Raw genomic sequence first — 11,646 nt, 5'->3', positions numbered from 1 at the left:
TGCTTTCAGGCGGGACCATTTTGTTCATGATGAGGCAGCACTAGAGAACTTGTATGCAATGCCCTTGCCTAGCAACATCTTGGAGAAGCTTCCCCTCCCCACTGGCACTTTTTATAAAGTCTCCAAAACCTTAAATTGTGTTAAGCAAATTCTGTTGCTCACGGCACCCAACATTTACAACCTGAGCCTTGTCTGACCTTACCTCAAGCTAAGACCATCTCTGACTGGAACAAATTAATGTAAATATGAACCTTGCTAATGTTGAATGGTTGGAAGGTTGTTTAAAGGACCAGAGGAAGTGTATGGAGGTGAGATAGGCCATAGGCCAGGAGGAGGAGCAATTAACTATATAGGGCATTTACATTCAGTCCCCTTCTGGCTTTGTTGCTTTCATCAGACCCCATGTTCACATTTCAAAGTTTGTGTGGCCAGCCATAAAGGCTAGAACTTGCTTAAAAAAAAAAGAAGACAAATGAAAGGGACCTTTACTTAACTCCTCTATTTGTACAGTTATTAAAGGGGGGAAATAGGAGTAGCTGCCAGAAATAGTCATTTCACTGGAAACTAAGAGTGTAGGAAAGGGCCAGTACTGGATCCTGACTTTCTAAAGAGGTGACCAGATGCATCCTTAACAATCACCTCAATAGCTTCCGCCCTTGTAGAAGTACCCCGTGTGGTTAAGGTGCCGGGTTTAATATCCTCTTTTCAGGATGTGTTAATGAGTGATAGGTCTCCCATAGGGCCATTTTACAAGAACATTTTGTCTTGTGAATTTTCAGAAGAAAAGTCATCACAACCATTTCTGTGATAGTGGATTAGCCCTCTGTGCACGGTTGAAGGAATAAAAGCTGCTTTTACTTGTATATGTTAATTGCTTCATATTTAAAATTGCACACAGATAGGTACCCAAGGTAGGGGTGGGTTTGTTTTTCTAAAGTAAATCAGCTTGCAATGAAACCCAAAGGTGGTAACCCCACAAAGTAGGATAGTACTATTATGTAGCTCATGTTTCATAGTCACACTGGATCATTTCTGGCCTACTTTGCCCTACAGGTAAAGTGTTTAATTTCTGCCAATAGCTTCTTATTCAACCTTCTCTCTTAAGTAATGTTGATATGGAAGAAGCTTCAGTTTGTAGTTCCTGGTGGCCCATTTTATTACTTGCCTATAGTAAAGGCTATGTCAACAGACAGTGCTGCATGTAATTTCTGTACAAAGAAAAGCTGGAACATATGTAGCCTATAGACCTTATGCAAATTAGCATACCTTTGTTCCTATTCCATGATTTCTGCTTCTGTTCATCATGGGGGGAGGTATGTGGTGCAATGAAGCTCTCAAAATCTTACTTAGCTGCATCTCTGGACCCTGGGGAAGTATTTCCCCCACACATTTTCAAGCCTGTTTTAGAACATGGCAAGAGCCCTGCTGGATTAGACCAAAGGTCCATCTAGTCCAAGAGATTGATTCCAGCAGTGGCCAGTGAGATGCCTTCCAGAAGCCCACCAGCAGAGCTTGAAGGCAGTAGTCCTGCCCTGATGTCCTCCCCTCCAGCCACTAGTATTTAGTGATGTGCCATCACTGAATGGGGAGGTTCCGCTTACCCTTCATGTCTGGTAGCTACTGATAGCCCTCCATGATTTGTCTAACCCCTCCACTTTTTAATAAATTAATTACTTGTTACCATCTATCTCTTGTAGCAGTGAATTCCATAAATTAGTTTTGTGCCAGGCAAAGTATTTCCCCTTGTCCTGAATCTACTGCAAAACCTGGTTTGCGTGACACAACAGGCTGCCATGGCTTAATTTACCCGCGGGGGCTGTTGCATTGTGCCAGGTGCCTGGCTTGTTGTGTCGTGTGAACCCAGGCAGCAAGGGTTCTTTGAGAATTAACTACAAGAGAAGACATGGCAGGCTGAGCACCATAAATGCCACCCGGCACAATGCAACTACCCTCTTGGGTAAATTAAGTCACAGTGGGCTATCATGTCATGTGAACCAATTTTAGTGGGAGACCCCCAAGTTTTAGTATAAAGAGAGGAAAGGGTTTTATTAACTTCGTCCACTCCATAATAATTTTATAAAGAATAATTTGCACAGCTATAAGGTCTAGAAACTTTATTCTTAAAACAAAGCTTTGATTTACCTGGGAGCTGACTTCTGCACCCATACTCCATTCCATAGCCCAGGCCATATTTTAGGACCCTGATCTCATCATCTTGGCCACAGAGTCAATTTGGTCACATCAGTTTACAGGGTCATAATCTTCTTCAAGATGGTGTCTGAACTCTTAATTCACAGGGAATTGGTGGGGTTGCATACTAGGGCCAGTGAGCTCCTAGTCACTCATTGCAAGATGTCTCCTGTTGTTGGTGTCTTTTTCTAGGAAACAGCAAGACGGGAAGGCACGTGTCACAAAACAAAGAGAAAAAGTTCTCCGGTGCCTGAAAAAAATTAGGCAGGATGAATGTTAAAAAAAATCAGGCACCTGAGAACTTTTTATCTTTTGTTTTGGGTCACTTTTCCTTGTTTTTTGGCTTAGAGCCAAGACTCCTTAATTTTCTATTACGTTCACAAGCTTGATTTCAGTTATAAAGGCCAATACCTTGCAATTGGTTTCTTTGCCACCTAAGATCACACACTACCCTGGAGTTGCTGCCACCTAATCGTAACTACTGCTGTATTAGAATATTCTTCCTCTCGAAAAGCACACATTTAAAAGGTAGGGAAGGTCTAGCCTTTTACTCTTTCATATACACCCACCCACCCCCTTTTGTGTAAACAGAGTGGCTTACTTACGTTAAGGCAGCGGATTTCTTGCATGTTCTAGAGCACATGGCCAGTTCATATGGAGCACCGGCCAGGTTTGTCTCTCAGGTGCCCAACAGAAATTTACGCCCATTACTCTCCACTGGCTGCCCCCTAGGTGGAAGATTTGTCCGAGATAAGTTTGTCCACCGCTCCTGTCCTCACTGTTCAGAGGCCCTTGATAAACTTCCATAGAACGTCAGAGTTTCGAGATATTATTTGAACATTTTTGTGTTAAGGGATAATTAATCTCTAAGTGATTTTGAGATCTGCTTTAATATTAGGGAGAGAATGACGGACATCCCACTGAAACGTCTTGATAACCATCAGCTGCAAAATCTAGTCTAAAAGTGATTCTTCCCAAGAAACAGTCAAGCCAAACAGGTTTTTTTTTTCACCTTTTATTTCAAAACAAAAATTTGTTCAAAATGAGACCAGTCAGAGCTCCACAGAGAGGAAGGAGTATGGGTTTGAGAGAGAGAAGCAGGCCTGGCTGTAGCATGGAAGATACAAAACTATAGAAACTTCTCAATTAAAAAAAACCCTGTACAAATAGTCCTAAGTATATAAATAAAACTAGCAGGTAAAATGGAGACATGAAGTGGGGTGGGGATCAAGAATTCTCAGCATGTCTGTGGCAAATGGAAGCACAGAGGGCTTGCGTTTGAGAGCTCCAGTAGCTGTGAAATGGAGTTTTGAATGTTTTGTGTCACGAATGGGGCCAGAGGCACAAGCTACCCACCCTCTGTTGCTTTGAGCGCCAAATATGCTTACAAAAGACTCATTTACATCCATGGCAAACGTGTTTTTTTAAAGCGAAAATTTCACAACCATGTCCCAATGCTATGGAAGAGTACAAAGTGTGTTAAAGCACATTAGCTAGCCTGTTGCCTGCTGTAGACATGACCCAGATGAGATGCATGTTGCTTAGGGTGGATGCCTATTGCGATCTGCTTTAATGACCATTCGCTATAGGGCAAGGCATCAGTGCAACCATTAAAACTACCAAGAAAGGGCATATTGCTCCAGAGGAAAGTGCAGACAATCTGTCCAAGATGGGGTAGGTTGGACCTTGCTGCATTGAATCAAAGCAAATCTTTGCTTAAGCTTGATCCACACTGGCACTTCCTGCTAAGAATGGGAAGACAGGGGAAGAACACCGGGCACTCTACAACCATGAAACCATCTCTGTTGGAATGCGAAACAGTCAAAGTAGTTGGTGGGGAAGTTATTATTTCGTCGCTTTTTGACCACTCAACTATTGATAGCACAAATTGCTTCAGCTCCATGACTAGCAAGGTGGGGGTTTTGAAGACAATGCTGCCATTCCTTTCCTCCTGCCCACCCCAGAAACAATGACCAAGGGTTCTGGTGGCGTGGTTTCTGGAAGAGCACGCCTGTTGCGAAAAAATGGAAGCAGGAAACCCCAGCACTGGACTCTTGTGTCTCTTGCGGGATACGATTGGATTGGATTATCATCTGGTTGCTCACCGGCCCGGCTGAAATTGCCTAATTGCTACTGGTGCCATGTCACATGTTGGTTTTTGAGCTGAGGAAGCCACCGTTTGTCAGGCGCATAATTTTCTTCTGTACAGACTTTCCAGGTTACAAGGACCGCCGCTTACTGCCCTTGACTTGAGAGTGTGTGTGTGTGAGAAGAGCGTGCAGCCACTTTTGTACAGTCTACAACAGCCATCTTAGGTCAGACCATTGGCCCACCTGGCTTCCTATTTTCTACTCTGAGCCAGGGCTAGATGCTTGAAGAAGTTTTAGCAGCCAAGTGGCACTAAAAGTATTTCCCCACCCCACCCCACCCCCACTCATGTTGACTCATAACCCCAGATAGCCTGCAAAAACTATGACAACCCGAAAGCAAAAAGTGCATTCCCTCCACTAACTTTGCTAACAGGTGACTTCTGGCTCGATTTGGTTCTGGCATCCATATCAGCTCCCAGAGATTTAAAATTAGGAGTGGATGTTGATGGTTTAGGCAGACCTGCATAACTTGGGGCCAATGATTTCCTTCCTGTTATTGAAACCAAACTCTTCTGAATTCCATATTTAGCAAAGCTCTTAGGGAGGGCACCACATCGGGAATCTGCTCCCATGCATGGCAGCCTGCTCCATAATGGCTGTCTGTGCTATGCCTTGACAGTTCAAGCATTCTCAGGAGGGGTCAAAATGAGACTGTGTCTTGCTTTAGCATGTTTTCTTTTAAAAAAAAGGGGGGGGGAGAAAGAGAAGTTGTGGCCATCACCAGTGGCTTTAAAGACCAGTGGCTTTAAAGACCTTCTAGCTGGGAACCTTTCATCTTCGCCAGTGCAAGCAATGCAGCCAGGAAAGGCTTTGGAGCACAAGGTCTAAGCAAAAGGGGGGGGGGAATCATTTTATCATCTTTGTGTGGATTCTTGCCATGGTTGGGGGCCCGCGTTGAGGCCACAAAATGGTGCCCTCCTTTTGGACAAAACATTTCTGCTCAAGTTCAAATAAACCAACTAGCACATTTTACAAAGGATTTTTTTTTTTTTAAGCAAAAGGTGGTACATTTAACAAAACGCTCAGTAATTAGCAGCAACACGGGGGTGATTTTTTTGTTTGTTAAAAACATTTCCCTTCTCCCCCCCCCCCAAACAAAGCAGAGGAGCCCAGAGGATAAGGATGAGGTGGGGAGCATGTCCCTTGGAGAAGGTGCAGTTTGCCGGTTCGGGATATGCAAATGAACTGCAAGTGCATGTGAGGTAGATGTATAGCTAAGAATGACAAAAAACTGGAACTGGTGAGCATAAATATGAAGGGAAGTTCTGAACCGGGGTGTGTGTGTGTTTTCCCAAATAGCACCAACAACTTCCAAGAAGGACGGGTTTCAATGCAAGCATGGAGTTGGTAGTTTTGGACGATGGTGCTTGCTTTTAAAAAACCCAACACTGAAGAGGAACTAAAGTGTTGAGGCTCATCTACAGTCTGCCAGGTCTCGGAGGCAGGCACTGCTTCCTCCTCCAGCGTGGTGGGTGGCTGGATGGGGCAAAGTGTGTTGCAGGAGATGACAGTGATGCACAGAGGGAGGCTGGGGCAGAGAGCACAGGGCGCCTTGTTGGCACAGGTCAGGACAAGGCTGTAGGATCCTTTTGCTGCAAACTGGAGGTGTGGGGGGGGAGCGGACAGGAAAAGGCCTTAACTGGACTGGAAGTTTAAAGTGCAGGGACTGGTTCCCCCCACTGGCAGAATGGGAAAGGGGAAATCAAGGCACAAGATTAAAAATCTAGCAGCTCAAGAGGTGTATGCTCCTAGGCCCCAGCTTATTACGTTCGGTCCCCACACTAGGCACGCAGGCTTCCAAATCATGGTTGGAGCAGGCTGTGGTTGCTCAGTGTCAACTCCCGGAGTGTAGTGAAGAAGAGGCGTAAATGTGACCTCGCTGCCCTGTGTAAGGGTGGCTGAAAGCTCTGGCTGTTGCTTCAGTCTCCCACTGGGATGGGGTGGCTCACCTACGAAGCCAAGGTGCCATCAGGAGAGAGGTTAGGGTGGGCAAGCCTAGCATCTCTCCTAACTACCACGCTTCCTTCCAGAACTGGAAGGATGGAGTGAAAGGGGAATAAACTGCCCCAAATCACGTCAGGTTTGGCTGTAGTGGGTGTGTCCCTTGGTCGGAAAATGCGAGGAAGTGCTTTAGGGCAAGGAGGGGGGGGAGGGGGGAGAACAGGGCTTAGGACCGTAGGGAAGCTTTGCAGTGGGGTGGTGGTGGTCTGTAATTGACCCATGCCCACAGCACACTGCCTCTCATGTCTGTGCACATACACCAGCTTCTCCTACAATCTTACATTCTCACACACCCAGGCTAGCATCCAGCTTTTCACATATCCCAATCCCTCCAAAAGCTCTTTCTGTTAACGCTCTATTCCATGCTACCGCCAGTAGCCACAATCTCATCTTTAGTCTCTGCCCCCATCCTCTGCCTTCCTTCTGCCTTGACCACCTCTGACCCCTGCGCTCTGCCCTTCTGTTTGCTCCCTTGCTGCTGTCTCGCCAGTCCTTGCTTCCCTTCTGCATGGAGTGGGCCTTGCTAGGCAACCCCATCGGGCTTCTTAAACTCATGTACTCATGTAGAAAACGCACGTAGTATTTGTTGTTTTATTTGCTGAGCCAGGCCCCACCATCCCTGGGAGACATAATTTTATATGTTTGGCAAACAAAAAAGAAAAACGGCAGACGAGAGGCGGGGGCATCAGAATGAAAGCCAAGGGGTGGCCTGCTCCTGTCTTCTTCCTATCAGTGGACCCAGATGTGCCCCAATAGCACTCCCCTCCATCCCCAAAGGCTGTCTAGTTCCTGCCACACAGAACTGCCAGTGTGATGCATCCGCCTGCAAGATGGGTGACTGACCATCGAGCAAGCACCATATGCAGTGTCTAGGAGGGCGCGGGGGATAAAGCCATTGGAAGGGAAAGCACATGGAATAAGCCTGCAAAGCAATTAACTGGAACAAAGGACAGCATGAGGGGGGAAGAAAGCAAGAAAGAAAACATCCAAGCCATTTGTTCAGATCCAGAAAACTGGGACAGCAGCTTAGGGGCACCCATATGCTGGGAATCCTCAGTAGCCTGCACTCAAGCTTGCAGGAGGGCATCCACATAGGAGATACGCACAGGTTTACGAGGGTGTTGCCATATTGCTGGGTATCACCTGCTTAGCTCTGAGCTGCAGGCTTTTGCATATCCAGTACATCTCATCAGAATGCAGAGAGATTTTTCAGCACACAAGAGTGTATTCCTTGGACTGGGAAAAATGTGTTCAACGTCCCTATAAAATGCTGGCTTTCTGGTAAAGCAAATCCTTCAGGACAGTGAGAGAAAGAGAACTGACCTGGTTGGCAGGTAATGAGAAGCCACCATGGGTGAATTTCTCTGTGGGGCTTTTTATTGTGGCGGTAGTGGCTGCCCTTTTGATAGTTGAGCTGTGGCAGGGGTGCGCTATGCCTTGTCCTTATGTGTGAGAGTGGGTTGTTGGGGTGGTTAACAAGCCACCCAGAACCCATGCACTGGTTCAGGGTTGTGGGTGGGTGCCAGCCACCCCAACAACCCCCTCTTGTCAGGTTCACGCCAACAAGCTACAGCGTGGCCCTGCCATGCCCCAAATATTCAAAATGGTGGCAGCCACCACAATGAAGAGCCCCATGTGGAAATTCACCCATGGTGCCTTCTCGTTACATTTGAACCTGGAAGGTAACAAAAGTGAAAATGCTTGTAAGAAGCTCAGGGAAACCCAGCACATTATGTCTTCTGAGAAGGAAATTAATCTCTATTTTAGGAAACAAAGTATATTTCATTGTAGCTGAACGCCAGCATTTGTTTTCTCAGAATATGCAGATTAGGAGCCACACAATGAAAAGACCATCCCACCAATGTTCTAAAACACACTTTTCTCTGAAATGGAACTTAACAATCAATCCTCCAAAGTTTCATAATTCATTTAAAAAAGCATGTGGGAGGGGGCATTCACAGCAACCCCACCAAGAACCTGAAGGCCTCATTCCGGGCTTGAAAGGCAAAAATATTTTATGTCAGATGATGCACAGGTTAGGAGATGCTATAAAACTACTACAGCAACCATTGTATCCAAGGTACCTTAAACTATCTGCCTCCGATCTAGCTCTTGCCATAGATGGCTAGTCACAGACAGCAACTGGTGGCCCAAGATGCATCTATGCATTTTCATGCACACTGGAAGACACATTCAGCCAGTTCAATGGGGCCCAGACAAGCACTGTGATGCAGATGGTCGATAAACACCAAGAGGCACACCTGCAACCACATTCCTATGCGCCCTAAATGCCATTTCCATGGATGGAATGGATTTCCCTTGATGGATCTTACCATCAGACTTCACTGTGTTCCTTAAATACAATCCCATGCATGTGTGCTTAGATATAAGCTTTACCGAATTCACTCCCCAGTGAAGGGGCATAGAATTGCACCTTTAGTCACAACCAAGTCTTGCTGGAGTGCAACACGAGTTTAGTTCTTTGCATTTGCTACTCCTAACAGTGTAAATAAAGGTGAGCCAGAGCAGGATCATTGCATAAACAGTTCTAACCTGGGAAAAGGGATGATGCGGACTTGGGCCCAGTTTGGATGATCAAATCCTTGCTTAATCAGCCAGGATATTCACACACGTTGTGCTCCTCCCTTCACACAACTGCCAGAACCAGGAAGCCGCAGTTAACCACAGACTCCTATTATTTCCAAACCTGGAACTATGCTCAATGGCTTCCAAACAAGCAAGGATTCAGAAGCCTTGCTTGTTTGGTAGCCATTAACCATAATTTCCAGTTTGGACATAAGGAGACACTATGGTTAACTATGGTTTCCTGGTTTATTTCAGAGCTTGCATGAAGGGAGGAGCACAAGGTCTTCTGAGAACTTATGGCACACGGACTGTGTGCAGGTGACGCTTGTGCATATCATGACTTACTGGCTAGGATGTAAAACTATAATTTGAAATGGGTTTACAAATCATGGTTTGTATTAACCATGGTTAAGTGTTCCTTCTACACCAAGTAAACCATGGTTAAGGCAGTTTCCTTAACTCTTCATTTACAACAAGCAGATCTTGCTGATGTCTTATTATACATGGGCAGAACTTTGCTCAGGAAGCTAAACCATAGTTTTACGATATGATTGGAATTTGAACCAGGGTTAAGGCAACACACCCTAGTTAGTGCTAACCATAGTTAAACATTGCTGTTGCAACAAGTGTTTGAATAAGTGTCAGGGTTGTTTGTTTTTAAGTCAGAGGGCTGGGGCTTTTCCCTAGGCAGACGCATCAAATTGTTAGGCACCAGGCCTACATGGATCTGAATAAATATTTCAAATCCTTGGCCACCAACATCAAATGTCTATATATCTAGTATATTTTCAACTTGGAAATAATTATTGGACTTTACATATAAAAACCTATTTACCAGAAAACCTAGATAAAATGGGGGGGAGGGGTGATTCCAATCATGAATATTGATTTTAAAAAACCAGGAGACTCTCATGCACACAAACATTCCAGTTTTAAAGCGGTTCTAGTTTAAAATAAGTTAGAAGTGAACTTAAGAAAGGGCTGTGATATACTGTGTTTTTTCACGAATATCCAGGCTCCTTTTCTCTTTTTCAAAATTTGGATTTCTCTGACCAGTTACTTACTAGCAATTGTGTTAATCATAACATGCCTGGAGTTTTTGAACTAGCAGTCATGAGGTACAATCTCCAAGAAAATTCAGCTGCAGAAGTCCCATTGAAATGACTGGGAGTGGCAGAAGACCTTAGTAATGTTCTGGCACAGCTCCCATTCATTTCAATGGGATTTGCCAAGAAAACGTCCTCTGCATATGCCGAGTATGCTTCCCCCCCTCCCAATTCTAAAAGCAAACATTCTCCCCCTTGCCACCTGACAAGCTACACCGGAAACTTGGGAAGTTGTTCTTGATTCAGTGCAGTGTATTGTGATTGGAAGTGGGAGACCATGAAACCCTGATGCAGACCTGGAAGTGTTTGTGGCCACAAAAAGTACTCTTTGGATCTCTGTCCGTATTTGTAGCATACCTAGAGCCTATTAATCGAGGGTGGATCCTTTTACAGCCCAGCCTAGGGACCTGCTGTGTGAGGCACATGTTGAGGCTTCAAGAGCTACATCAGATCTCTTTTCAACATTTAAATCCTGCAAGACAGCAGCACAGGCAGAGAAATAGCAGTGTGGGCAGTAAGCCCATCATAGAGAAAGAAAAAAAGGACAAGAATAACACAGCACTCATTTCCTGTTCCCATTTGGAAGCTGCCAGTTGGGTGGTGGGATGACGATGTAAATATGGCAAATTATCCCCATCTCTCTATGGGGCAATCCCTCTTTGTCTGGCACTGCTCGCCTCTCAAATGGCCACATTCAGTTGGAATTGGGACCCCATTTACTGACTTCTCCCCTGAAATTCTCCCCTTGTCCCAGTTTTCAGGCCCGAAACCACAAGTCCATTTTGCCCCTTAATTCAGCCTGTGGAGAAAGCTTTAGAGATGAAGGCGAGCACCTATGCCCAAAGAAAGGCACGCTGGTTTAGCTCAGCACCTTTTGATTCAGTCCCTGCTAAGCTAATCCAATTCAGGCCCTGCTAAGCTCCAGGCCAGGGGTGGCGGGTGCAAAACCAGCATTCTGGCCGTAGGCAGTTGTTAGGCAGGGATCCCAATCGCTTATGCCAAGATTTCGCCTTACGCTCCTTGCTAATATCTGAGGTGTCAATGAGGGACACCAGTCCATCTTCTCTCTCTTGACAGTCCAATCAAGGGCATCAGCAGAAGAGCTGGGAGGGAGTTACAAACAAGCCTGTCCCTGAGGAGCTATGCAGACGGATGGGTCTCATTTAATCCTTACTTTTCCAAAGCCTCAAATGCTCCCTCTTAGGAGATAAAACAGATCGCACCCATGGTCAGGACAATTCTAAAAAGCCATTTAAAACAAAAGAAAATACAAGTGTCCTGAGAAATGCACAAACCCAGATATGCAGAGGTCCCTTCTGCAAATGCTATCCTACCACAAACTCCCAGCACATGGGTGATGCACACACGCCTGCACACACACGCACACACCCTTTCACTCTTTTTCCCTGGCTCACGTGACACCCGTATGGCCTCTGCAATTAGTCCTCCCTGATTGTCAGCTGCATAAGAGCTATTTCCTCAAAGGTATGGGTTGGGCATCAAAAAAAAAAGAGAGAGGGGAGGAGGAGGTTTCTCATGATCGCATCCCAGAAAGGGGGTGGGGGAAAGCAACATTTAAAAACATGGTGAAAGGGTCAGCTTCATGCCAGCCG

At 45.6% G+C, this 11,646-nt stretch overlaps 1 protein-coding gene across 1 annotated transcript in view; it reads right to left on the bottom strand.

Moving 5' to 3' along the window:
- Nucleotides 1-2,100: 2,100 nt before the first annotated feature.
- The window catches only part of RBMS2 (RNA binding motif single stranded interacting protein 2), a 72,069-nt gene continuing 62,523 nt past the window's right edge, over nt 2,101-11,646 (bottom strand). Inside the window, exon 14 of the mRNA XM_084837129.1 lies at nt 2,101-2,378. The gene's annotated coding sequence lies outside the window, so the exon portion shown is untranslated. The remainder of the gene's footprint in view (nt 2,379-11,646) is intronic.

The sequence above is a fragment of the Heloderma suspectum genome, chromosome 2 (genome assembly GCF_057233095.1).
Source record: "Heloderma suspectum isolate Gila_16-S chromosome 2, 16-S_ref, whole genome shotgun sequence".
NCBI lineage: Eukaryota > Metazoa > Chordata > Lepidosauria > Squamata > Helodermatidae > Heloderma > Heloderma suspectum.
The sequence above is the reverse complement of the archived record's forward strand: the minus strand, read 5'-3'. Positions and strand labels throughout refer to the sequence as shown.